Genomic DNA, 27,901 nt, shown 5'->3' with positions numbered 1-27,901 from the left:
TGTCTTCCCCCGCATGCCAGTTTACTATCGGGCTGCTGGGGAACAGACACGCTTAATAAAGCCTCATCGACTTCACTATATTCGTCTCATGGAGTCTTTGTGCGCTACACTCAGGAAATGGAGCATGGTTCTTGGAACTCCACAAGGTTCAGGGCGCTAATGATACATGGAAGAAGGAGTCTCACAGTTCGCCTAGTAAAATCTCCTTATTTATAATTTCCAGTACTCAGTGACTAATTTGACCCAGACGTCTTCCTTTTATCAGTTTACCGGCTCTGCTTTGATGCCTGAGTACCTCGGGGGCTGCTGTTTCAGTGCATCTGTTGTTAATTTGCTCCTTTTCCTTTCCCCTCTTCTCTTCACGATATCCCAACTAGGCCAACCCCTAACAGAGGAGCAGGTGTTCACATTCAACCTTTCTCAGGAGAGGGGTCGCAGAATCAAAGCACCTTTTATTTTGAACATCATGTTGGACAGCAAGCGTTTGCCTGTGTGCTATTTTATACTGCTCCCATAAAACTCCACGTGTCCTTGTAATCCCAAAATTAGGCAAATTATTAAAACACACAAAACTTCAAACATAACGAGAAGCAGGGCACTTGTTTCCATTGAGATCTGTGGAATGTTTCCACCTGAAGCTTTGATTTATCTGTCATTCAGATGTGCTGCACGATCAATTTCCGGTGCTGCCGGGGAAGCGATCTGCGGCCGATCCGGGGGGGGGCTTAGGTTGTGCATGTTGGTCCGCAGTCCGAGTCCGCCATGCTGCTCGGCGCGGCCGCTGGAAGCTAACGCCGTGCACATGCGCGGACTTGGAACCGGAAGAGCGGGGGCCCGTATCCACAGCCAAAGCTGCGTGAAGCTCCCCAGATCCTTGCTAGCCCCCTGCAAGTAAGTGAATAGCCTTTTATTTTTTGCAGGAAACTTGGGAGCGAAACGCCAGCGATTTTATGCTGGCTTTTCCTACTTTTAATTCAGATTTCCAGCCTCCATGGCGTTTCTTACCTCCAGTTTCTTTCCAACTTTTAACCCTTACAGAATACTGGCAGCAATTTTATCAATGTTGAAAGAAATGAAGATGCTAATCTCAACATTCCAGTCTACCAAATTACTAAAGACAACATTGCCTTTTTAATGATCCTATTATATGGCAGCTACCAGCGATGCCAGGTAATACAGCTAGCTGACTCTGTGTTCCTTCAGGTAAAGAGCAACTCTCCATGTCTGTAACTAAATGCACAGGCACAACAGCATTCAGATGACACTGGCATTTAATAATAATCCTTATTATTGCCACAAATGGGCTTACATTAACACTGCAATGAAGTTACTGTGAAAATCTCCTGGTTGCCACATTCTGTCGCCTGTTCGGGTACACTGAGGGGGAATTTAGAATGTCCAAATTACCTAATAGCACATCTTTTGGGACTTGTGGGAGGAAACCGGAGCACCCAGAGGAAACCCATGCAAAGAGAACGTGCAGACTCCACACAGATAGTAACCCAAGCCTGGGACCCTGGCGCTGTGATGCAACAGTGCTAACCACAGTGTTACCATGCTGCCCCTGTGCCACCGTGCCGCCCCTGTGCCACTGTGCTGCCCCATTTTCAAATCTATTGAACATCCAACTCTCGTTGGCAGATGACCATTTCAGGTTGTGACAAATACATACGGATTAGGACATCAGATTTTTCTATCATTACCACTGCCTTTATGAGCTTTGGTGAAAAGACACCAAATGGAATTGCAAGGAAGGTTGATCACTGAACATAACTTCACCTTAACTAAGACTGCAGGACAAGGGAACAGAGATGCAAACTCTAAATGGTTGAGTTCAGGATGATGTCAGGCAAATTGTCACATAAAGAGAGATTAACGCCTGAAATTACCTTCTGGGTAAAATACTGGAGGCAAAAACTCTGGAATCATTCAAATGCTGATCATTGCAGAGTTGATGGTAGTTTCTAGAACTGGATGAGGTGAATGATCCAGTCAGCTTCTCACATCTATACTGATCTTCGTAATAACTGTGTTGCTTTAGATTTCTCTGGATGTTCACCAAAATTGCATGTCTCTTTCGAAAAAAGGCATGTTGGGAAGCACGTTGTTAATGCATTTGTGAACACAAAAAGGTCTCCTCAACAGCTTCAAAGTTTATCACTGGATTTTCGAAGCATATTATGAGAACCTTCTTCACACTAAAAATCTGGATATATAGGAACTTGTTAATTCAACAATAAACATACACCATTAACACTGATTTGCTGCATCTTCAACTATTTATCTATCATTGTTGTGCTTTTACCAAGCATTTTGAAAGTAATTTTCTCCCATCTATTTCTGCAATAAATGATTAGAAACATTGTACATTAGTGAATCTGAAACAGCCAAGAGCTTCTTTAAACTTCTTCTGCATGTACTCAGTTAAACGAGACGTGCCGAGAGTGTCAATCCGTCCCACCATTGGCCTTAATCCTCAGACTGTCAACAGGTCCGGGAAAATTCCAGTATCAAAAAGCTGGACATTTTTGTTAAGTTTTCAGCTCACAAATTACAACAGTGAAGTAAAAGCTAACACAGCAGCAATAAAGCTGCTGATACCATGCATACTTTAATTATTGTCATATTAGACTTATAATTAGAATCAACCCCTTAAATCCTCTTACTGCCAAATTTTGTTTGATGATGCTCCTTTGAAGCTTTTTTTTACCACATTAACTATATAATTGTTGTAAAGCAAGTTGTTGTTGTGAAGAAAGTTGCACAGATAATAGAATATTTCAAATTACTTCCCTTTTAGGGGCATCACGGTAGCACAGTGGTTAACACAGTTGCTTCGCAGCTCCAGGGTCCAAGGTTCGATTCCCAGGTTGCGGAGTCTGCACGTTCTCCCCGTGTCTGTGTGGGTTTCCTCCGGGTGCCCTGGTTTCTTCCCACAGTCCAAAGATGTGCAGGTTAGGTGGATTGCCATGCAAATTGGCCTTAGTGTCCAACAAAAAGGTTAGGTGGTGTTGTTGGGTTACGGGAATAGGGTGGAGGCGTGGGCTTGGGTAGGGTGCTCTTTGCAAGGGCCAGTGCAGATTCGATGGGCCAAATGGCCTCCTTCTGCACTGTAAATTCTATGATTCTATGATTCTAGTCATTTGATTGTACAGAACTTGAGGAATGTGTGTAAAACAGAAACGTTGACAACCAATTCAATATTGTCAGTCGGGCACAAAGTGTGGCACATTTGCATGTACTGGAAGCTACATATATTAATACACATGGGGCTGGAATATCCGTAGCCCCGCACCAAAATCACATTTGGCGCGGGGGCGCAGAATCGAAGTTCCCGACTGAATCGGGCTCTGCGCTGTCATAATATCCACTCATGTATATAATAAGATGCAGACAGGCAGTGATTGACACACAGGATGATCAGTAAGCACACAGCACAGTGCAGCCAATCACCAGACAGGACACTACCACTATAAAGCCAGAGGGCACTAGGTTTCCCGCTCTCTCTGGACCCAGCCACTGAGACAGTCAGAGTCCACGAGCTAGCAAGTGCAAACACCATGCGGTAGCTAGTAAGTCTGGTCAGGCTACTACAAGGTCTCCAGTCAGTTCAGTATAGTGTCGACCCACAGCTGAATATGTATATCAGTTCTATCGTTGAATAAAACAGTGTTGGATCTTCTCCAGTGTTAGACGTCTGTTTCTAGCTTCCCTGCATCGAGTGCAGTCCACATCGAACCTACCTGCCTAACACATCATGGAGTGATACTGATCTTGACGGACCTACCTCGAGCGAATCAGCATTGACCAGCAAGCAGCCATCCTGTGAAATGGAAAACATCCAGCCTCCTCCGCATCTCCGGCAACCTCGGCGCCAACTGGAAAATCTTCAAGCAAAGGTTTCTCTTGTACATCGAGGCCCCCGGCCTCGAAACAGCATCGGATGCCAGGAAGATCGCGCTATTTCTCTCTACCGCGGGGGACCACGCCACCCACATCTACAACTCCCTTACGTTCGCTGACGGCGAAGACAAAACAAAATTCAAAACAGTCCTGCTGAAGTTTGACAGCCACTGCGACATTGAGGTGAATGAGAGCTTTGAACGGTACATCTTCCAGCAGAGGCTTCAGGGTAAAGATGAACCTTTTCAGTCCTTCGTCACCCATCTCCGCATCCTAGCGCAGTCATGTAACTATGACTCAATGGCTGATTCCATGAACTGGGATCAGATCGTTTTCGGGGTCCACTCCGACTCCCTTCGGCAGCAGCTGCTAAAAGTCAAACAGTTGACCCTCTCTGTCGCTATCGAGACGTGCGTTGTCCATGAGCATGCTAAGAATCGTTACTTCCACATCAGGGCGGCAGAAACTGCAAAGCAGGCCTTCCACGAGGCGGAACAGGTGCAGGCCATTGCACAAATGCAGGGCCTGAGCATCGAGGAGAGTGGCCGTTTTGCGCGCTTTTCCCGGGTCCCTGCGCACGCGCGAGAGCGCACGGAGCGCGTCGGCGGCATCACATGTCCAAATTGTGGCTCCGCCCATTTAAAGCCGCAATGTCCAGCAAAAGGACGCTGGTGTCTACAGTGTGGCAAGCTTGGCCACTACGCAGCCCTTTGCAGATCTGCTCCACCGCTCAGCAGCCAGCGATCCCAGCTGCGCAGAAGTGTCCGCTCAATACAACAAAGCATGCCAGATTCTGATCCCGACAGCCCAACAGACCCTGATGCTGAGTGCCTCAAGTCCCAATACCGCCTGGGCAGCATAACTACACATGCGCTGCCTTCCAGCACAACGGCAAAACGCCTCTCGATCCTCAGTGGATCCCAACATCTCGCAGCAGGGCATACGGCCAGATGCCGACAAGGTCTCGGAGATCAACGCCATGAAGACCCCGGAGGACAAGAAGGTGGTCCTCCGCTTCCACGGGATGGTCAACTTCCTCAGGAAATTCATTCCCAATATGGCATCCCACACCACAGCCCTCCGCCATCTCGTTAAGAAATCGACGGAATTCCAGTGGCTGCCCACGCATGAAGAGGAATGGCGTGAGCTGAAAGCAAAGCTCACCACAGCCCCAGTTCTAGCGTTCTTCGACCCTGTCATGATATTCAGATAAACATATCATGGTGCAAACACACATACACACTGATGGACAGATCAACGGACCAATCAACACACACGCAAAATCACAGCCAATCATCAGTGAGAGCACACGCACTATAAAATGGGGAACACCACAGTTCCCGCTCATTCTACCAGGAGATAGCTCAGAGCACAGAGCTCACAGCAAGCCACTCAGACATACACCATGTGCTGAGTGCCTCTCTAAGATAGTGTTAGGGCTAGGTCTACAGGTTAACAGGTAAATTACGAACTACAGTCAGAAATTTACAGATGTTGTTATCAAGAGTAATAAAACAGAGTTGTACCACCTACAACCATGTTGGTTCGTCTGTATAGTGGAACACCCAACACGACATAGTACCAGGATTGGAACCCAGCAACTGTGAGACATACCTGCACATCTTCAGGGATCCGCCATCCTGCGCCATGGACACCATCAGCCCGCTGCAGCCGCTCCAAATCGCTGGAAACCTTGGCGTTAACTGGAAGCTGTTTAAACAGAGCTTCCAGTTCTTCCTAGAAGCCACAGAAAGGGAGTATGCATCGGACACCAGGAAAATCGCCCTCCTCCTCTCCACAGCAGGGCAACATGCCATCCACATCTACAACTCCCCGGTGTTCGCAGAAGGTGAGGACAGGTGAGGTGGGCAGCCCGGTAGCATTGTGGATAGCACAATTGCTTCACAGCTCCAGGGTCCCAGGTTCGATTCCGGCTTGGGCCACTGTCTGTGCGGAGTCTGCACATCCTCCCCGTGTGCGCGTGGGTTTCCTCCGGGTGCTCCGAGTTTCCTCCCACAGTCCAAAGATGTTCAGGTTAGGTGGATTGGCCATGCTAAATTGCCCTTAGTGTCCAAAATTGCCCTTAGTGTTGGGTGGGGTTACTGGGTTATGGGGATCGGGTGGAGGTGTTGACTTTGGGTAGGGTGCTCTTTCCAAGAGCCGGTGCAGTCTCGATGGGCTGAATGGCCTCCTTCTGCACTGTACATTCTATGTTAAGACGAAATAAAAGACGGTCCTTCTAAAACTTGAGCAACACTTCAGCGTCGAGGTAAACGAGAGCTTCGAGAGGTACCTCTTCCAGCAGCGCCTGCAGGGTAAGAATGAGCCTTTTCAATCTCTCCTGACACACCCCCGTAACCTCGCGCAGTCCTGCGGCTATGAGGCCACCTCCGATTCCATGACTCGGGACCACCTCGGGGTCACCTCGGGCACCCTACGCCAGCAGCTCCTCAAAATTAAGAGCCTCACCCAAGCCACCACCATCGAAGCCTGCGTCCTCCATGAAAACGTGACCAGCCGGTACTCCCAATTCCAGGCGGCCGAATCGGCACGGCAGGGGTCCTACGAGGCCGAACGGGTCCAGTCGATCGAGTTCCTCCTGGCCCGCGGCCCGGACGAGGGCGGGCATTTTGCGCGCTTTCCGTGGCCTCCCGCGCTTGTACGCGCCTAAAGCGACGTCGACGCAGAGGGACGTGACACGCAGGACCGAACTGCGCATGCGCTGTGGCACAATGTACGCCATGATGTCACGACGTGCGGCAACTGTGGATCCGCACATTTAAAGCGGCAATGTCCAGCAAAGAATCGACAATGCCTCCGCTGTGGCATGATGGGACACTATGCTGCCTGCTGTCGAGCAGCTCAACCTGCCAACGCTCCGCAATTCCGCCAGCCTCGCAGGGACGTATGGGCTATACAGCCTCCATACATTGAGTCATACCCTGCGATGTACAGACGGGTGATACCGACGACCGGGAAGCCTTCCGCGTTGCAGTAATAGACAGAAATCGGATGTCCCCAAGTAGGACCCACCAGCCGATGCCAGTGAACAGCGTTAATCCGGGTGATGAATGGTGTGCTACCCTAACGGTCAACCGATCACCAATCACATTCCATCTAGACACTGGTGCCTCCACCAATCTCATTGCATGGTCAGCCTTCTACGCCTTGAAGGTCATACCACCGATTCGGCCATCCCGAACGTGCATCAACGGGAATGTTATCCCGGCCATGGGATCCTGCCAGCTCGAGGTTACACACAATGCATACACAGCCACACTGTCCTTTGAGATAGTTGGATCATCGAAGGACTCCCTGCTAGGCGCACAGGCGTGCAAGGTTCTCCACCTCGTTCAGCAGGTACACACTCTGTCTCCAGAAGGCATGTGCGACTTCCCGGATGCAGACTTTAGGGCACAGCTCCACTCGCTCCTCGCCCACAACCAGGAGGCTTTCGAGGCATGGGCACACTACCCTAGACTTACAGAATACGGCTCAAACCGGACGCCACCCCGGTCATTCACGCACCTCGTAGAGTCCCAGCACTACTCAAAGACCGCCTCAAGCAGCAACTGCAGGATCTCCAGGACCTAGGAGTGCTTTCCCGGGTCACGGAGCCCACGCCATGGGTTAGCTCCATGGTGTGCGTAAAAAAGCCCTCTGGCGAACTCCGGATCTGCATCGACCCGAAAGACCTGAACAACAACATCATGAGGGAACACTACCCCATACCCAAACGGGAAGAGATCACGAGCAAAATAGCCCGGGCTAAAATTTTTACAAAGCTTGATGCCACAAAGGGTTTTTGGCAGATTCAACTGGATCAGTCCAGCAGGACACTCCCTTTGGCAGGTTCTGCTATAATAGAATGCCGTTTGGCATCATCTCGGCATCCGAGGTGTTTCATAGAATCATGGAACAGATGATGGAGGGCATTGAAGGGGTGCGTGTCTATGTTGACGACATCATCATCTGGTCCACCACACCACAGGAGCACATCAGTCGTCTCCAGCGCGTCTTTGCTCGGATACGAGAACACGGCCTGCACCTCAACCGAGCCAAGAGTTCTTTTGGCCAAACTGAGCTAAAGTTTCTGGGGGACCACATATCCCGGTCAGGAGTGCATCCGGATGCAGACAAAGTGACAGCTATTACAGCCATGCCGCAGCCGGCAGACAAGAAGGCAGTGCTACGCTTTCTCGGGATGGTCAACTTCCTGGGGAAGTTCAGTCCTAACCTTGCCTCCCACACAACGGCTCTTCGCCACCTAGTGAAGAAGACTACGGAGTTCCAGTGGCTGCCCGCACACCAGAAGGAATGGGTGAGACGCTCAAGATTAAGCTCACCACAGCCCGGTCTTGGCGTTCTTCGACACTTCTCGAGATACGAAGATCTCGACTGATGCCAGCCAGTCCGGCATTGGGGCGGTACTCCTGCAACAGGATTACACTGCATCATGGGCCCCGTTCGCCTATGCCTCGCGGGCCATGACCCCCACAGAACAGCGCAATACGCAGATTGAGAAGGAGTGCCTGGGTTTGTTAACCGTTTTAGATAAGTTCCACGACTACGTGTATGGTCTCCCTCAGTTCACCGTAGAAACCGACCATCACCCCCTGGTCAGCATCATACAAAAGGACCTGAATGAGATGATTCCTCGCCTCCAGCGCATTCTGCTCAAGCTCCGGAGGTATGACTTCCAACTGGTCTACACCCCGGGAAAGGACCTTATCATCGCGAATGCCCTGTCCAGAGCAGTGAGCACACCGCCCGAATCGGAGGGGTTCGTATGTCAGGTCGCTGAGGGAGACTGTGTCTTGGCGGCCGTCGGGGTACGCTACGTAGGCATACTGCGGGTTTGCGTGGAGTAGCTGTACCCTCTCAAGCAACGGGTCTACCTTGTGGAGCCGCACGTGCTTGCGGAGAACGGGTCCTGGAGCTGCCAGCCACGTTGGGAGCGAAACCCCAGAGGTGGACTTCCTGGGGAAGGCAAGGAGATGCTCATGGGGGGTTTCATTAGTCATCGTGCACAGAAGCAACCAAATGGAGTGAAGTGCATCGGGGAGGACCTCCTGCCAGCGGGAGGCCGGGAGATTTCTGGACCATAGGACCAGCTGGACGGCCTTCCAGACCGTCCCATTCTCCTGCGCCACCTGTCCGTTTCCCCGGGGGTTGTAGCTGGTCGTCCTGCTCGAGGCAATGGCACCTCCCGATCCTCAGCGTGGATCCCGACGACAAGTGGTGTGCTGTCCTCACAGTCAACAAGGCTCGCATCCGGTTCAAACTGGACATTGACGCATCGGCGAACCTTATCTCCAAATCCGATCTCAACACCACCCGCGTCAGACCAAGCATTCTTCCACCGGCCTGCCAGCTCCTTGACTACAATGGCAATGCCATAGCTGCCAGTGGCTCATGCCAACTCGAAGTTTCCAATAAGTCATTTAAAGCGACACTGCGATTTGAGATCGTGGGACCTGACAGAGCATCCCTGCTCGGTGCTCGGGCCTGCAAACTCCTGAACTTGGTTCAGCGAGTCCACACCATGTCATCCTCACAGGCGACGGCCTCACCTGATGAGAACTTTCAGGCTGAAATTGATGACATCATCACGCAGTACCACAGCATGTTCGAAGGAATGGGCACACTCCCATACTGATAAAAGATCCTACTCTAACCAAACGCCACCCCTGTGATCCACGCACCACGTCAGGTGCCGGCACCCCTCAAGGACCGCCTCAAGCAGCAGTTACAGGATCTCCAGGACCAGGGCATCATATCAAAGGTCACAGAACACACGGACTGGGTCAGCTCCATGGTCTGCGTCAAGAAGCCGTCAGGGGAGCTTCGAATCTGCATCGACCCCAAGGATTTAAACCGCAACATTATGAGGGAACATTACCCAATACCAAAACGAGAAGAGTTGACCAGCGAGATGGCTCATGCTAAACTCTTTACGAAGCTGGACGCCTCCAAGGGGTTCTGGCAAATACAGCTGGATGCATCCAGCCGCAAGCTGTGCACGTTCAACACCCCGTTCGGTCGCTACTGCTACAACCGGATGCTTTTTGGCATCATCTCTGCCTCAGAGGTATTTCACCGCATCATGGAACAGATGATGGAGGGTATCGAGGGGGTGCGCGTGTATGTTGACGATGTCATAATCTGGTCCACAACTCATCAAGAACACATCGATCGCCTCAAGCAGGTATTCCACAGAATCCATGAGCATGGCCTCCGACTCAACAGAGCCAAGTGCTCGTTCGGTCAATCAGAAATCAAATTCCTTGGTGACCACATCTCGCAGCAAGGCGTGCGGCCAGATGCTGACAAGGTCACGTTGATCAACGCCATGAAGACCCCAGAGGACAAGAAGGCGGTCCACCGCTTTCTAGGGATGGTCAACTTCCTCGGGAAGTTCATTCCCAAAATGACGGCACACACCACAGCCCTCCGCCATCTCGTCAAAAAGTCAACGGAATTCCAGTGGCTGCTCGCTCAGGAGAACGAATGGCGTGAGCTCAGGGCAAAACTCAGCACAGCCCCGGTTCTGGCGTTCTTTGACCCTACCAAAGAGACCAAAATATCCACTGACGCGAGCCAGGACGGTATTGGGGCGGTGCTCCTCCAACGGGATGACTCCTCCTCATGGGCCCCAGCTGCGTATCCCTCCAGAGCCATGACGCCCACTGAGCAACGGTACGCTCAGATTGCGAAGGAATGCCTGGGCCTCCTAACGGGAATCGACAAATTTCACGACTATGTGTATGGCCTCCCAAAATTCACGGTTGGTGAATTCACGGTTGGTGAATACCACTAGTCCACATAATCCAGAAGGATTTGAATGACATGACGCCTCGGTTACAAGGAATCCTTCTCAAGCTACTCCGCTATGACTTTGAACTTGTCTACACGCCAGGCAAAGAACTAATTGTTGCAAATGCCCTTTCCAGGTCTATCACCACACCGTGTGAACAAACTGACTTTGTCTGCCAAATCGATGCGCAGGTGCAATTGTGAGGCTCCAACCTTCCGGCCACTGATGAGAGGGTCATCCAAATTCGTGAGGAAACGGCCAAGGATCCTCTGCTACAGCGCGTGATGCAGCACCTCACGGATGGCTGGCAGAAGGGACAGTGTCCCCAGTTTTACAACGTCAAGGACGACCTGACGGTGGGGGATTCCATCCTCATGAAGCTCGATAGGATTGTGATTCCGCAGAGCATGCGAGCTATGGTGCTCGGCCAACTCCATGAGGGCCACCTGGGGGTTGAGAAATGTCGACGCAGAGCTCGAGAGGCAGTCTATTGGCCGGGCATCAGCCAGGACCTTGCCAACACAGTCCTCAACTGCCCCACATGTCAGAAATTTCATCCAGCTCAACCCAAAGAAACTCTGCAGCAACATGAGATAGCGACCTCCCCATGGTCCAAAGTCGGTGTCGACCTTTTCCACGCCAAGGGGCGTGACTATGTCCTCCTGGTCGACTACTTCTCCAATTACCCTGAAGTGGTGAAACTGTCCGACCTCACATCGAAGGCGGTGATTAAAACATGCAAAGAAACGTTTGCCAGGCATGGGATACCGCTCACGGTGATAAGTGACAACGGTCGCTCTTTTTACAGCCAGGAATGGTCTGATTTTGCCCGCCGATACAACTTTCGTCACGTAACCTCCAGCCCCCACTACCCGCAGTCAAACGGGACGGCCGAAAAAGGGGTCCTATATCGTCAAGAGATTATTATGCAAGGCTGCAGACTCAGGCTCCGACTTCAACCTGGCGCTGCTGGCATACAGAGCATCCCCGCTGTCCACTGGGTTGTCTCCCGTGCAGATGCTCATGAATCGTACTCTGCGAACCACAGTTCCAGCCATCCATGTTCCAGACCTTGACCACCTCACGGTCATACAAAAGATGCAGCAGTATCGGGCCCAACAGAAATCAGCATACGACGCTCATGCCACGGATCTCCCCGAGCTGGTCCCAACTGATCGTGTTCGTGTGCAGTTGCCTGATGGCGGCTGGTCCGCCACAGCTGTGGTGGTCAAGCAAGTGAACCCGAGATCATTCCTCATCCGCATGGCTGATGGATCGTTCCTACGACGCAACAGACGGGCGCTGCGCAGAGTTCACGCCCGCCATCTAACCATGATGTCCCGCCTCACACAATGCTTCCTCCGGACGTGCCCTACCACGAGACCACCGATCTACCAGCAATCCTGCCGACCTCTGCGACCACTGCATGGGCGGCGGTCCCGCCTATCCAAGTGCAGGCGGCCCCTGATCCACCCTTGAGGCGGTCAACCAGAATTCGTCGCCCGCCGCAGATACTAAACTTATAGACTGAACTTTTGCACAACTGTGTTACCTTATCGTTTTGACCTCTGTAAATATCGTTGTTACTGTTTCATCTGCCCTATATCTGCACTAGCGACACCTTCCTGTGTACATAAGGTAATTTTAGCACATTCTGTAATAGTCACGCACATATACACATCCACATGCACATGCACCTTAATAGTTATTATCTCATTACATACAATACAAAAAAAAAAGAAAAGGGGGGAGATGTCATAATATACATCTATGTATAAAATGGAGTGCAGACAGGCAGTGATTGACACACAGGATGACCAGTAAGCACACAGAACAGAGCAGCCAATCACCAGACAGGACACGACCACTATAAAGCCAGAGGGCACCAGTTTTCCCACTCTCTCGGGACCCAGCCTCTGAGACAGTCAGAGTTAGTGAGCTGGCCAGTGCAAACACCATGTGGTAGCTAGTAAGTCTGGTTAGGCTAGTATCAGGTCTCCAGTCAAGTCAGCATAGTGTCAACCCACAGTTGGACATGTATAATAGTTTAGATGTTAAATAAAATCGTGTTGCATCTCATCAAGTGTTGGAGGTCTATCTCTCGCCACACTGCACCAAGTGCAGTCCACATCGACCCAGCCTATCCAACACATCAATGGTCTGACTGTAGTCAACGACTGTGGTAGTATGTATTGGGGGTCATGTGGGACTGGAAGCCCTAATGTCATTGGCTGACAGATCCTGGGTCCTGGTTGGCCGTTGACCTCAGCCCTGAAGGCGAAGTATAAGAAGCCGGTGCCTTCCCCCGCAGGCCAGTTTACTATCGGGCTGCTGGGGAACAGACACGCTTAATAAATTGTGGCGCATAAAGACTCCATGAGACGAAAAGAGTGAAGAATGCCTGAGGATCAGCCCCCACGCAGTGAATGCGGCAGCAGCCTTCAAACACTGGCAGACTTGCTTCGAGGCCTACCTCAGACCGACCACTGGCCGGGTCTCAGACGAACAAAAACTGCAGGTCCTGCACTCGAGGGTGAGCACGGAGATTTTCACCCTCATTGAAGACACTGACGATTTCCAGACGGCGTTCGCAGCACTGAAAAGTCTCTATGTCCGCCCAGTTAACCAAATCTACGCTCGCTACCAGCTCGCGACGAGACGGCAAGCTCCCGAAGAATCGATGGACGAGTTCTACGCCGCGCTACCCGCGCCTACGGCCCGACCGCGCGGCAGGCCATTGGGCCCCGTACGTACCCGTCGCGGCAAACCCCCCCCCCCGGACACCCAACAGGCTTGCGCGGCCCAAACGCCGAGTCGCACCGGGGGCGCCCGCTGTTATTTCTGCGGCCAGGCGGACCACCCCCGACAACGCTGTCCGGCCCGCGCAGCCATCTGCAATAGCTGCGGGAAAAAGGGCCACTATGCGGTGGTGTGCCGATCCCGCGAGGTCGCCGCCGTCCCGGGGCCAGAGGGAGCCCTACAGGCAGTCTATGCCTCCCAACCCCCCCAGCACGCCATGTGCGACCGGCAGGCGCAGCCGCTCTGGGTCCCGACCACCGCGGCCCCGGGAGAACTGGGAGCCCTGCACGCCGCCCACGCTCCCCAACCGCAGTCCATGTACGACCCGCCGCTCCCGATTTGGGTGCCGGCCAACACTCTCCACGGAGAGGAATGGGTCTTTCGCGTCCCGAACGCCACCCTCACCCCCTTCCCGCGCCCCACGCCTGACCCGCCGACCTGGGCCCTCACCCCCGTCCCGCGCCCCACGCCTGACCCGCCGACCTGGGCCCTCACCCCCGTCCCGCGCCCCACGCCTGACCCGCCGACCTGGGCCCTCACCCCCGTCCCGCGCCCCACGCCTGTCCCGCCGGCGCCGCCGACCTGGGCCCTCACCCCGCGCCCCACGCCTGTCCCGCCAGCGCCGCCGACCTGGGCCCTCACCCCCGTCCCGCGCCCCACGCCTGACCCGCCGGCGCAACTTACCTGGGCCCCGACCACCGCTGTCCCCGGCGAGGGAGCTCCGCGCGGTCCTAGCGCCCGCGGCCCTGTCGCTCGCAGAGAGGGAGCTCCGCGCGGTCCTAGCGCCCGCGGCCCTGGCGCTCGCAGAGAGGGAGCTCCGCGCGGTCCTAGCGCCCGCGGCCCTGGCGCTCGCAGTGAAGGAACTCCGCGCGGTCCTAGCGCTCCCCAGACCCCCCAGCACACCATGTGCGACCCGCAGACGCTGCCATTTTGGGTCCCGACCACCACGAGGGGAGGAGGGGCGCCGCCATCTTGGACCGCCCCCGACCTGTACGACGCATGGGGGCGGCCATTTTGTCCACCCCCGACGCCATCTTGTGACCCCCCAGCCACGTGCGATGTATGGGGGCAGCCATTTTGTCCATCCCCGACGCCATCTTGGACGGCAACAACGGACCACACCCCACTACTACAACCACGGCTCGCTTCGGTTACGCTCGATCAGGCTCGGCCCCGGACTCTCCAGACGACGACGACAACGGTCCTAATTAACGGCCACGAGACGCCATGCCTAGTCGACTCCGGGAGCACGGAAAGTTTTATACACCCCGACACGGTAAGACGCTGTTCCTTAACTACCTACCCCAGCGCACAAAAGATTTGCCTAGCTGCAGGATCCCACTCCGCACAGATCCAGGGATTCTGCATAGTCACCCTAACAGTACAGGGGAGGGAATTCAGAAACTACAAACTTAACGTCCTTCCCCAACTCTGTGCCCCCACATTACTGGGATTAGACTTCCAATGTAACCTACAGAGCCTTACGTTTAAATTTGGCGGCCCCATACCCCCACTCACTATCTGCGGCCTCGCTACCCTCAAGGTGCAACCCCCGTCTTTGTTTGCGAACCTCACCCCGGATTGCAAACCCGTCGCCACTAGGAGCAGACGGTACAGCGCCCAGGACCGGACCTTCATTCGGTCCGAAGTCCAGCGGCTACTAAAGGAGGGCATAATCCAGGCCAGCAATAGTCCCTGGAGAGCGCAGGTGGTAGTAGTGAAGACAGGGGAGAAACAAAGGATGGTCATTGACTATAGCCAGACCATCAACAGGTACACACAACTAGACGCGTACCCTCTCCCCCGCATATCCGACATGGTCAATCGGATTGCCCAGTATAAAGTCTTCTCCACCGTGGACCTCAAGTCCGCCTACCATCAGCTCCCCATCCGCCCAAGTGACCGCAAGTACACAGCCTTCGAGGCAGACGGGCGATTATACCAGTTCCTACGGGTCCCTTTTGGCGTCACAAACGGGGTATCGGTCTTCCAACGGGAGATGGACCGAATGGTTGATCAACATGGATTACGGGCCACGTTCCTGTACCTCGACAATGTAACCATCTGCGGCCACGATCAGCAGGACCACGACGCCAACCTCCAAAAATTCCTCCAGACCGAGGACAAGTGCGTTTTTAGCACCGATCGGCTAGCCATTCTGGGCTACATAGTGCGCAATGGGATAATAGGCCCCACTACCCCGAACGTATGCGCGCACTCATGGAATTTCCCCTCCCGCACTGCCCAAAAGCCCTGAAACGCTGCCTGGGGTTCTTTTCGTACTACGCCCAGTGGGTCCCCCAGTACGCAGACAAGGCCCGCCCCCTAATACAGACCACGACCTTCCCTCTGTCGACAGAGGCTTGCCAGGCCTTCAGCCGCATCAAAGCGGACATCGCAAAGGCCACGATGCGCGCCATCGACGAGTCCCTCCCCTTCCAGGTCGAGAGCGACGCCTCCGACGTAGCTCTAGCGGCTACCCTTAACCAAGCGGGCAGACCCGTGGCCTTTTTCTCCCGAACCCTACACGCCTCAGAAATCCGCCACTCCTCAGTGGAAAAGGAAGCCCAAGCCATAGTGGAAGCTGTGCGACATTGGAGGCATTACCTGGCCGGCAGGAGATTCACTCTCCTCACTGACCAACGGTCGGTAGCCTTCATGTTCGATAATGCACAGCGGGGCAAGATTAAAAATGACAAGATCTTAAGGTGGAGGATCGAGCTCTCCACCTTTAACTATGAGATCTTGTACCGGCCCGGAAAGCTGAACGAGCCGTCCGATGCCCTATCCCGCGGCACATGTGCCAACGCACAAATTAACCGCCTCCAAACCCTCCACGAGGACCTCTGCCACCCGGGGGTCACTCGGTTTTACCACTTCATCAAGTCCCGCAATCTCCCATACTCTTTAGAAGAGGTCCGTACAGTCACAAGGGACTGCCACATCTGCGCGGAATGCAAGCCGCATTTTTTCAGGCCAGATGGAGCGCACCTGATTAAGGCTTCCCGCCCCTTTGAACGCCTCAGTCTCGATTTCAAAGGGCCCCTCCCCTCCACCGACCGCAACGCATATTTCCTTAATGTAGTGGACGAATACTCCCGCTTCCCTTTTGCCATTCCCTGCTCCGACATGACCGCGGCCACAGTCATTAAAGCCCTGAACAGCATCTTCACACTGTTCGGTTACCCCGCATACGTCCACAGCGACAGGGGGTCCTCTTTCATGAGTGACGAGCTGCACCAGTTCCTGCTCAGCAAGGGCATAGCCTCAAGCAGGACGACCAGCTACAACCCCCGGGGGAACGGGCAAGTAGAAAGGGAGAACGGCACGGTCTGGAAGGCCGTCCTACTGGCCCTACGGTCCAGGGATCTCCCAGTTTCACGGTGGCAGGAGGTCCTCCCGGACGCTCTCCATTCCATCCGGTCGTTATTATGTACAAGCACTAATCAAACGCCGCACGAGCGTCTCCTTGTCTTCCCTAGGAGGTCCTCCTCTGGAACGTCGCTGCCAACCTGGCTGGCGGCCCCAGGACCCATCCTGCTCCGAAAGCATGTGCGGGCACATAAGGCGGACCCGTTGGTCGAAAGGGTTCACCTCCTCCACGCAAACCCCCAGCACGCCTACGTGGAGTACCCCGACGGCCGACAGGACACGGTCTCCCTACGGGATCTGGCGCCCGCCGGCACCACGCACACCCCCCCGACACCATCAACCCAACCGCCCCCCTTCCTGCCACCGCCGCACCCCGCGACCGCCCCCTTCCCAGGAGGATCAGTCCCCCTCCCCTTTGCACCGACAGCTGAAACCGTGCGGCTCCCGGAGGCGACAACGCTGGTACAAGCACCACCACCACCGCGGGGGCCGAGGCGATCGACACGGACGACCAGACCGCCCGACCGACTCGTGGCGTCGATGTAAAACAAAGATGGACTGTTCAATGAACATTTTGTTTTTCCTATACCCTCTGTAAATAGTTGTAACAGGACGATACTGTCCAATACTGTACTACCATGTAACTGTTCTATCCTCCCAGGACCAGTACTGTAAACCCTTACCACCATACGAAGCATCACCCCGCCGGGTTCATTTTTGACAAGGGGTGAATGTGGTAGTATGTATTGGGGGTCATGTGGGACTGGAAGCCCTAATGTCATTGGCTGACAGATCCCGGGTCCTGGTTGGCCGTTGACCTCAGCCCTGAAGGCGAAGTATAAGAAGCCGGTGCCTTCCCCCGCAGGCCAGTTTACTATCGGGCTGCTGGGGAACAGACACGCATAATAAAGCCTCATCGACTTCACTCTTTTCGTCTCATGGAGTCTTTGTGCGCCACAACGACCATCCTGCTTTTCTCCCCCGTTTTCACCACTACCACTTGGGCTCTCCAGGGGCTGTTGCTGGCCTTGATGATACCTTCCCGCAGCAGCCGCTGGACCTCAGACCTGATGAAGGTCCTGTCCTGGGCGCTGTACCGTCTGCACCTGGTGGTGATGGGTTTGCAATCCGGGGTGAAGTTTGTAAACAGAGAAGGCGGGTCGACCTTAAGGGTCGTGAGGCCGCATACAGTAAGAGATGGTAGGGGCCGGCAAATTTCAGGGTTAGGCTCTGGAGGTTGCACTGGAAGTCCAGGCCGAGTAGCAAGGCAGCGCAGAGATTGGGGAGGACGTAGAGCAGGAAGCCGCTGAACTCTACGCCTTGGATGATGAAGCTGGCGACGCAGTACCCCCGGATCGCTACGGAGTGGGATCCGAAGGCCAGGGAGATTCTTTGGTTAATGGGGTGTACCGCAAGGGAGCAGCGCCTTACCATATCGGGGTGGATGAAGCTCTCAGTGCTCCCGGAGTCCAGGAGGCAGGATATCTCATGCCCGTCGACCTTCACCTTTGTTGACATGGTTGCGAGTTTGTGCGGTCGGGACTGGTCGATCGTGATGGAAGCGAGCCGTGGCTGATCGTCGGTGGTTGCAGGCGATGAGCGGCCCGATGAGGTGCCCAACGGGCAGGGGTCCTGAGCCGGGAAGATGACGGCGCTCACGGGCCGCACGTGTCCTGGGGCAGGCAAGATGGCGGCGCCCCCGGGCCGCACGTGCTATGAGGGGAGCAAGAAGGCGGCGCCCACGGGCCGCACGTGCTATGAGGGGAGCAAGATGGCGGCGCCCACTGGCCGCACGCGGGGGGTGCAGGGACAATAGCAGCGATTGAGCGGGCCTGGCACACTGCAGCGAAATGTCCTTTCTTGCCGCAGGCCTTGCAGAGCGCGCTCCACCCCGGGCAGCGCTGCCAGGGGTGTTTTGTCTGTCCCCATAATAGCACGTGGGTCCCCCGGGGTCGGTTGACTGTTGCACTGCGCAGGAGTGGGGTTGGCTGGGGCAGTCACTGATGGGGTCCACGATGGGGTGGCCGCTGGCGGGGCCCACGATGCCCAGGAGGGGTGAGCCGTGTGGTCGCGGGCATACGCCTGTACGTTGCATGAGGCGACTGTGAGCGTGAGCGCTAGTTTCTTGGTCGCCGCGAGGTCAAGCGTAGCCCCTTCTGCGAGGCGCTGGCGGGTGTAGGCCAACCCTATGCCCATAATGAACGCGTCTCTCATTAGTAGGTTAGAATGTTCAGCGGCCGAAATGGCCTGGCAATCACAGTCTCTCACCAGGGCGAGCAGGGCACGCCAGAAATCTTCCACAGACTCACCGGGAAGTTGGTGCCGCATGGACAGGAGGTACCTGGCGTAGATCTTGTTGGTCTGCTGAGCGTAGTTCTCCTTCAGTAGCACCATGGCCTCTGCATAGGTCGGCGCTTCCCGGATGAGGGGAAAGACATCGGAGCTCAGCCGCGTGTTCAGAACCTGGAGCTTCTGTGCTTCTGGGATTGGGTCTGTCACAGATCCGATGTATGCTTCAAAGCAAGCTAGCCAATGTGCAAAGTCCTTTTTGGCGTTGTCTGCTTGAGGATGCAGCTGCAGGCGATCCGGCTTGATGCGGAGATCCATCTTTGTAAAATCTCTGTGTAATAAATTGATGCACTATCAATTACGACGAGACGAGAGTAGAGAGTAATCGAAGCTTTATTACACAGAGATGTGTGGCCTCCTACAGCTGCTGCCGAAATGGCTGCAGTTCGGAGAGCACACACATTTATACTCCGCCTACTGGGTGGAGCCAGCAGGCAGGAATCTACCCCCGTACCTGTAGTACTGGGGCCTTACCGTAATACCCTCGTATGCAGTGCAGTATATACAATATAATACAACAGTGGTGACTACCACACCGGCGTGGGGACATAGCCCCATTTTGGGAGAATCCAGCCCATGGGCGGGAATGTCTCATCCCGATGCCGGGCCGGAGAATCGCAGAGACGGGCGCAAATCACGCGATGCCGCCCCGACACCGGTCCGCCGATTCTCCGGAGAGCGGAGAATTGGCGCCATTGGCACCGGCACGGTCGGAGAGGCGTGGCGTGATTTGCGCCCGTCTCTGCGATTCTCCTCCTGGGATGGGCCGAGCAGCCACGCAACAAAGTGGAGGCCCACTGGCGCCTGCTCTTACCCGGCGGGACCTCGGTGTGGATCCATCCGGGGGCGGCCTGGTGGGGGAGAGCGGGGTTCGACCCCGGGGGGGGGTCTCCGCTGTGGCCTGGCCCGCGATCGGGGCCCACCGATCGGCGGGCCAGCCTCTCGGGTTGGGAGCCTCTTTTGTTCCACGCCGGCCCCTGTAGCCCTACGCCATGTTGCGTCGGGGCCGTTGCGGAGAAGGGAGCCACTCTACATGCGCGGATTGGCGCTGGTCCCACTGCGCATGCGCAGACCCACGGCACCCATCTGATGCCGGTATCAGCAGCTGGAGTGGCATCAGTCGCTCCAGTGCCATGCTGGCCCCCTGTAGGGGTCAGAATCGCTGCTCCTGAGGCCATGTTGACGCCGTTGAGAAACGCGATGCCGTTTACGACGGCGTCAACACTTAGCCTCAGGATCAGAGAATTCCGCCCACTGTGTCTGTTTCAGCTAAACAAAATAAATGTTAGCCATTCACTGGCTCATTCCTCAGGTCATTGCCTTGACTAATGACAGTCAATTTGCCTGATTTATATTGTCAAACAATGTTTGGCAGTTAATGGTCAGTCAGCATTAACTTGTGCATCCTCCATGGCAACACCTCAACCAACCAGAGTCCATTTACCAATGAATCAGCACTCTCTTCTCAAACAGTATAAGGTTGTTGCTCACACCGCCATTGGTATTTTTGTGATTGTCCTGATGAGTGCAAGATGAAAAGCTTTGACAAAATGTATTTTTTCAGCAATTCGCAGATTTCCATTTTGACCTGCTTTTTTCATTAATCCCACATTCTATCTTTTTTATTTTATTCATTTAATCTCTATTTTGCTGTAACTTTGCTTACATAACTTATTCCACAATAAGAACGATTTCCTGAGCTCCTGAGATTGCTGCATCAGTTTCCACATTAGGAGCAGGAATAGAATATTTGGCCCTCCACCGTTCAATTAAATCGTGGCTGATCTGATTGTGGTCTCAACTTCACTTTCCTTCCTACCCCCTCTATCCGTTGACTCACTTGTCAGCCAAGAATCTATCCAACCCAGCATTAAAATTGAAGATCAAAGCCACCTCATTATAGTCTAAAGCACACGACCTCTGAAACCTAGATTTTCATGAACTAAAATCTGGAACGGTGAGGTTTTTCGGAGTAAAGAATCACCAGATTGACATTTGGAAGGGCCCTCCACCTTTTTAGTGATCAGTAGCTGGTTTTCATTTTGGGCAGCACCATGGGCTAAATAGCACTAGCTCCTGGCAGACTGAACAATTCTCAGAAACTGAGGTGTGAGTAAACACGCCACCATCTGCTCATTCAAACAAGCAGCGATTGTACATGGTAAAGATGTCCATTGTCCCACGGACTATCAAAGCTTGGCCATCCAAACTAAGTTTTGATGCTGCAAAAGTGTGGTTCAACTTCAGTGAAAATGTAATTACATGGGGCTGGTTTAGCACAGTGGGCTAAACAGCTGGCTTGTAAAGCAGAATAAGGCCAGCAGCGCGGGTTCAATTCCCATGCCGGCCTCCCCGAACAGGTGCCGGAATGTCGCGACTAGGGGCTTTTCACAGTAACTTCATTTGAAACCTACTTGTGACAATAAGCGATTTTCAATGTGATGCACAGAGCGTAAAGATGGTTGAGTCAAAAAGAATACCTAAGTTTAAATTGTCAAAGCCTTCAAGATAAGACTAATGTACTCCACTGTGCATTAGAAATTTAAAGAACAGACAATTGCCGGTATATTTTATTATCAGGTACAGCAGAAGCTACTTGAGGTTCATCTCCAGATTGATTGACAGAACACTTGGTTAAGCTGCACAATATGACATCTGCTCAGTTGGCTGCATCATTTCATGAAGTCATGCCAAGCTGAATAGACAAACATTTTCCCCCTCTCGACTGAAGACAATGATTCATGCTGGGATGAAATTCCTGAAAACCATGAGCTCAACTTATTACTGCATTGAACCTCGACCAGTTTGTCCCACAGGAAAATTAAACCAGGGATTGGAGTACAGCAGAGTCTGACCCTGAACTCAGTTGTTTACCTCAATCTAGACACATGGGCCTGGGCCATTCGTCATGGGCACAAATCCTGTTATGGCTGCCAACTCTCACAAAAGGACCATAACGAGATTTGCCACGGCGAGATCTCACTTTGAGATCTTACCCACCTCCTCCCGCCAGCGATGTAATCAGGTTCTTGCCCAGTGGGGGGGGTGAATCTGATTACCATGAATTTGAGTTCATTTTAACATCCCTCAACAGCTTAACGCCATTGCTTCTGGGGTCCAAAAATGGAAACCACCCCATCCCACCCTGCCAGTTTACTGTGTGATCCCTGCCAGCATTTTGAAATTGCACAGAGTGACGCGTGATCTGGCCAGAAAAGGTAGCTGCGAAACCAGCGACTTTCACACTGCTTTTCTCGCCTGATCCAGTACTGTGCAATTTTTGGAACGTTCCACCCTTGGAGTTTCAAGCAGAGGTACACACCAAATGCATCTAGCTCTAAGTAATAACATAGACCAACCACATGGGAGGTTATAACTCAACTAGTGAATAATGCACATGCTGCTTATTATAATGATTGGCAGACCTGGATTGTGTGTTGTTTCAATACTTGCCCCAGAGGAATGTAGAGGTTGAAAAGTACATTGTTAAGTTTTAGTTCTCCAAATCCTACTGCCTTCGCCCTTCTTTCTGCATTTTTTAAATGGATCACCACCTCCACTAAACTAGCAGGGGGAGCAATTCCAGCGGCACCCATTCATTGTGTCATTTCAGGCCTGCTGAGTATTATCATCAACCAGTAGGGAGGTTATCATGAGCTCATAAAATATCATCATTAAATCAGTACGTATCGGTGCAAGAGTTCTTCGTTCATCAAAGCAACTGGCCGTCATAATTTAGAACAGCCTGCAAGAGAGAAAAAACACAAACAATTGGTGTACATTTCCTGAGGTGATATAAAATGACTGCTAAATTATTTCTGGTGCCTTGAAACATGTGAGATGTTTGAAATACAGATTCTCTGGCATTAAGAAGAGAATTTGAAGCAAAAGAGATTGAAAGCAATGAAAGAAGAAAAGAAAATAAGCTCCTATGTCCTAAGCTCTCCAGCAAAGAGGTTTTCCCCTTGCTCTGACTGGACCCATTGTAGACTAGTTGATAAGGATTGCTTGCTGTGATGAATCAAGAACTCTGTTATCAGTGAATGCAGTGAGCAAGGAGGAGAAGATGGTCTTTGCTCTTTTTTCATCTCGTAATTCCCCTGCTCCAGAGAAAGATAAACAGGTAGAAAAGAAGAAAAAAAAAGCAGTAGCAGGGAGAAGTAACAGATTGGGAAAATAAAGCAGATTATAAAAATTGCAGTTATTCAGATTTAAAAATAAATGGCCTGGATTCTCCGATTGTCAGGTTATGTCCTGACGCCGGAGTAGGAATGGTGGCGTTTTACGACCGAAAAATCAGCTCAAAACAGCCACCCATCCTCCGTTTGGTAGGGGGCTAGTAGGCAGACAGCGTAGAGCACCCAGCTCCAGCTGCCAATACGGTCAGGAATTGCCGAGTCCGTGGCCACGCATGGGCATGGCGGCGGCCTACAGCGGCCGCGCCGTGCAACATTGCGCGTGACCCCCGGGCCTCACCCCCAACAGCCCCTGTCAAAGTCCCCCCTGCCCGCGGAGCTCCCCCGGCTGTGGTGGCGCTGGACTGAGTCCGCAGCTGTCACATCGAGTTCCCGACAAAAAATAGCACGAGAGACCCACGCCGTCAGGAATATGGCCGGTCGGGAGTGGAGCATCGGGGGCGGGGAATGCCTCAGGTAACGTCCTGAGGCCGTTGATACGGTGTGTGGCGTACTCCTAGAGTACGCCGCTTTGGAGGGGGTGGAGCATCACGAAAGCAACGCCGCCCACGATTTCAGCGCAAATGGGGATTCTCCGGCCAATCGCCGAAAGCAATTTTGGCATCGGAGACCAGAGAATCCTGCCTAATATCTCTACATTCTTAGCAACAAAAGGGAAGAGAATAGGTATATAATTCAGTGAGTCAATTCCTAAAGCCAAATATTGCGGATGCTGGGAATCTTAAACAAAAAGACAAAATTGTTGGAAATGCTCAGCAGGTCCACCATCACTTGTAGAAAGAGAAATGGTTAGGAGGGAGGAATCTTCCCAAGACAGAGGAGCTGGGTTGTGTGTGTGCATGGGGTTAAATCAATCCTCATCGGTTTCACCCAATTTCACCCGGGGGAGGTTGAAGATAAGTGGGGAACACTAATGTAGCTGTTAAGCCTGTAATTGAAATATTCAAATGAGGCATTACATCCTGTTTATTCGTTAAGTCTGTCTTCAACAGCCAGAGTATTGTTTCCTGACCTGTCGGCAACTCGCCAGCATCACTGATGTGAATGCACAGCAGGAAGAACTTTCTCAGTGAAATTGACAAGCTGGGCAGACGTTGATCAGTTACAATGAAGAAACTGCAGCCTTGGCCAGGTGAAAGGTTACTGTTCACTGAAATCCATGGTTGAATTTTCATGGAGTTTGAAGGGCTCTTGGCTTATAAAGGAGGGCAGTGGTGCCCCTATTCCAGAAGCACCACATCTCAACACTGTATCCACCATATTCACCAGGGTGGGGAGGAACGGTACTTTGTAAAGCTGAAGTCCATGAAGATGTGCAAAAGTGCAGATGCCTTCAAACAGATCCAATTTTCATTTCTGAGGGATTTCCAAAACAAGACTCATGTGGTATAGACATTTGAGGAAGAAGTCTAGAGATTTGTTTTATTAATTTACAGGATATGGGCGTCATTTATTTCCCATCACTATTTTTTGTTGAGAAGGTGGTGGTTGGGGAGGACCCTACTACAGAGGCAGAGGCAACAGGGGGGATTGGCATTGCCGAACTTGCTTCATTATTATTGGGCGGCGAATGTGGACAAGGTGCGGCGGTGATGGGAAGGAAAAGGGGTAGAGTGGGTTAGGATGGAGGAGAAATCTTTTAAGGGGTCTAGTTTGAGGGCTATGGTGACGGTAGCATTGCTAATGGCTCCGAGTAAGTATTCAGTGAGCCCAGTGGTGCAGTCCATGCTGAAGATATGGAATCAGCTGAGGAGGCATTTTAGGATGGAAGGGATGCCGCTGTGTGAGACTCATGGGTTTGAGCCTGGGGGGATGGATAGTGGATACAGGAGGTGGAGGGAAGTGGTACTGGTCAAGGTGAGGGATTTGTATTTGGAGGAAGAGTTCACCAGTCTGGAGGAGCTAAGGGAGAGAGTAGAGTTGCCGAGGGGTAGTGAGTTCAGGTATCTGCAGGTTAGGGACTTTGCACGAAAGGTCTGGAGGGGGTTCCCTAGGTTACCGGGATACATCCTGCTGGAGAGACTGCTGCTTCCGGATGTGGAAGGGGAGGGAAAAATTGAGGATATAGATAAGTGGCTGGGGGAGCAGGGAGGTGAGCGGGTGGTAGAAATGGGAAACGGAGTTGGGAATGGAGATCAATTGGGGAGTATGGAGTGAGGCACAGCGAAGTGTAAACGGGACCTCCTTTTGTGCAAGAAATAGCCTGATACAGTTTAAGATGGTGCACAGTGTGCATATGACTCGGGCGAGAATGAGTGGGTTCTTTCAGGGGGTAGCAGATGAGTGTGAGAGATGTGGGCGGCGGCCAACGAATCACAGACACATGTTTTGGGGTTGCAAAAAATTGGGAAGATTCTGGGCGGGAATGTTCGCGGTTTTAGCCAGGGTAGTGGAGGAGGAGGTGGACCAGGACCTTTTGGTGGCGATACTTGGGGTTTCAGAGAAGCCAGAGCTCATGGTGAGGAGGAAGGCCGATGTCTTGGCCTTCGCCTCTCTGATTGCACGGCGGTGATTTATGCTGGAGTGGCGGTCAACATCGCCACGGGGGTGTAGCGGCTTGGTTGGGTGACCTGTACGACTTCCTGTGGTTAGAGAAGATGAAGTATTAGTTAAGGAGCTCAGCAGGGGCATTTGAGAAAAGGTTGGGGATGTTTGTGACCGTGTTTGAGGAGCTGTTTGACGCAGGGGGGTGGGGGTGGGGAGTGATGGGGGAGGGGGGTTGCAAAAGGGGAAAAATCTGTACAGACTGTATAGTTGATTCTTGGGAAGTATGTTTCCCGGGGTGTTCGTTGATTGTAACCTGCTTTGACACATGTTTGTAATAAAATACGTTTTTAAAAAAAGAGACGGTGGTGGTGAGATATCTTCTTCAACCGCTGCAAAATGCATGCGGTGTAGGTATGTTTATAGGGGGGGAGCTCCAGGATGTTGACCCAGCGACACTGGTGGAACGGTTTTATTTTGCTAAGTCAGCATGGTGAGTGCCTCGGAAAAGGACTACCAAGTGGTGATGCTCCCATGTATCTGTTGCCCTTGTCGTTCTGGGTGGTAGTAGCTGTGCAAGAGACTACATCGTGAATAGAGAATCGAGTATACTGAATGGAAAGAAGTACATTTAAATTGCTGCTTCACCTAGAAGGACTGTTTGGGCCCTGGATAGTGGGAGCATAAAGAGCTGAAAGGGAAGGTGTTGCATCACTTGTGCTGTTTCGTGCTGTGGAATGGGAGGGCTGTTTATGCAATGAAGGAGTGGTCCAGGGTGTCACAAGGTGAGGGGAGGGGAAGATGTATTTGATGGTGGCATCACACTGTATGTGGTAAAAATGATGGAGATTGATCCATTGATATTGTTGGTGGCTGAGGTCAAAAATGGGGATGGGGGCGGTGTATCCCTGTTCTGATTTTGGGAGGGAGAGAAAGGTGTGGGAGTGCTGGAATTGGGATGGACGCTTGGTTGATGAAAAATTGAGATATGCGTCAGTTGATGGAGACACTGCCTAGTGTGGAATTAAAACATGTGTGGAAGATTTGAGGTGCATGCCCTCATCTGGGCTATTAGCTAAGGAGACAATAGAGGTGCTGCAGTTAGTATTAGAACCCCAGAGCTAGGAAGGAAGAAAAAGAATAATCTGTGTCCCTGCTTCTGATCACTATCACCTATCTCCTGTAGGAAAAGACGTAGACATTAGCCCCAGATGGGTTAGAGTTTGATTGAGCATGGTAGGAGAGTCTGATTGATGCTCACGTCTCTTTCCTCCAGGAAGAATCTTAGTGGCTACAGGAGAAAACCAAAGAATACTGCAGGCATACCTAATAAAATATTCCTTTGATTACCTCCATCATTGAAGGTGGGCAGTGGTAATGTGTACACCCCTGTTTCTTAGTCTGTTTTAAACAATATATCACAAAAATTAATGGGTATATCTAATACTCCAATATGGTAGAGTTCAAGGAGAAAATTATACTTTTTTGGTTACGATGTAGATCCAGATTCAGGGGCGGATTTCTCCGGTATCGGCGCGGTGTCCGCCGACTGGCGCCCAAAATGGCGCAAATCAGTCGGGCATCGCGCCGCCCCAAAGGTGCGGAATGCTCCGCACCTTGGGGGGCCGAGCCCCAACCTTAAGGGGCTAGGCCCGCGCCAGACGAATTTCCGCCCCGCCAGCTGGTGGAATAGGCCTTTGGTGCCCCGCCAGCTGGCGCGGAAATGACATCTCCGGGCGGCGCATGCACGGGTGCGTCAGCGGCCGCTGACGACATTCCCGCGCATGCGCAGTGGAGGGAGTCCCTTCCGCCTCCGCCATGGTGGAAACCGTGGCGAAGGTGGAAGGGAAAGAGTGCCCCAACGGCACAGGCCCACCCGCGGATTGGTGGGCCCCGATCACGGGCCAGGCCACCGTGGGGGCACCCCCCGGGGCCAGATTGCCCCACGCCCCCCCAGGACCCCGGCGCCTGCCCGCACCGC

The sequence above is a fragment of the Scyliorhinus torazame genome, chromosome 4 (genome assembly GCF_047496885.1).
Source record: "Scyliorhinus torazame isolate Kashiwa2021f chromosome 4, sScyTor2.1, whole genome shotgun sequence".
Taxonomy (NCBI): domain Eukaryota; kingdom Metazoa; phylum Chordata; class Chondrichthyes; order Carcharhiniformes; family Scyliorhinidae; genus Scyliorhinus; species Scyliorhinus torazame.
This window is presented reverse-complemented; position numbering follows the sequence as displayed.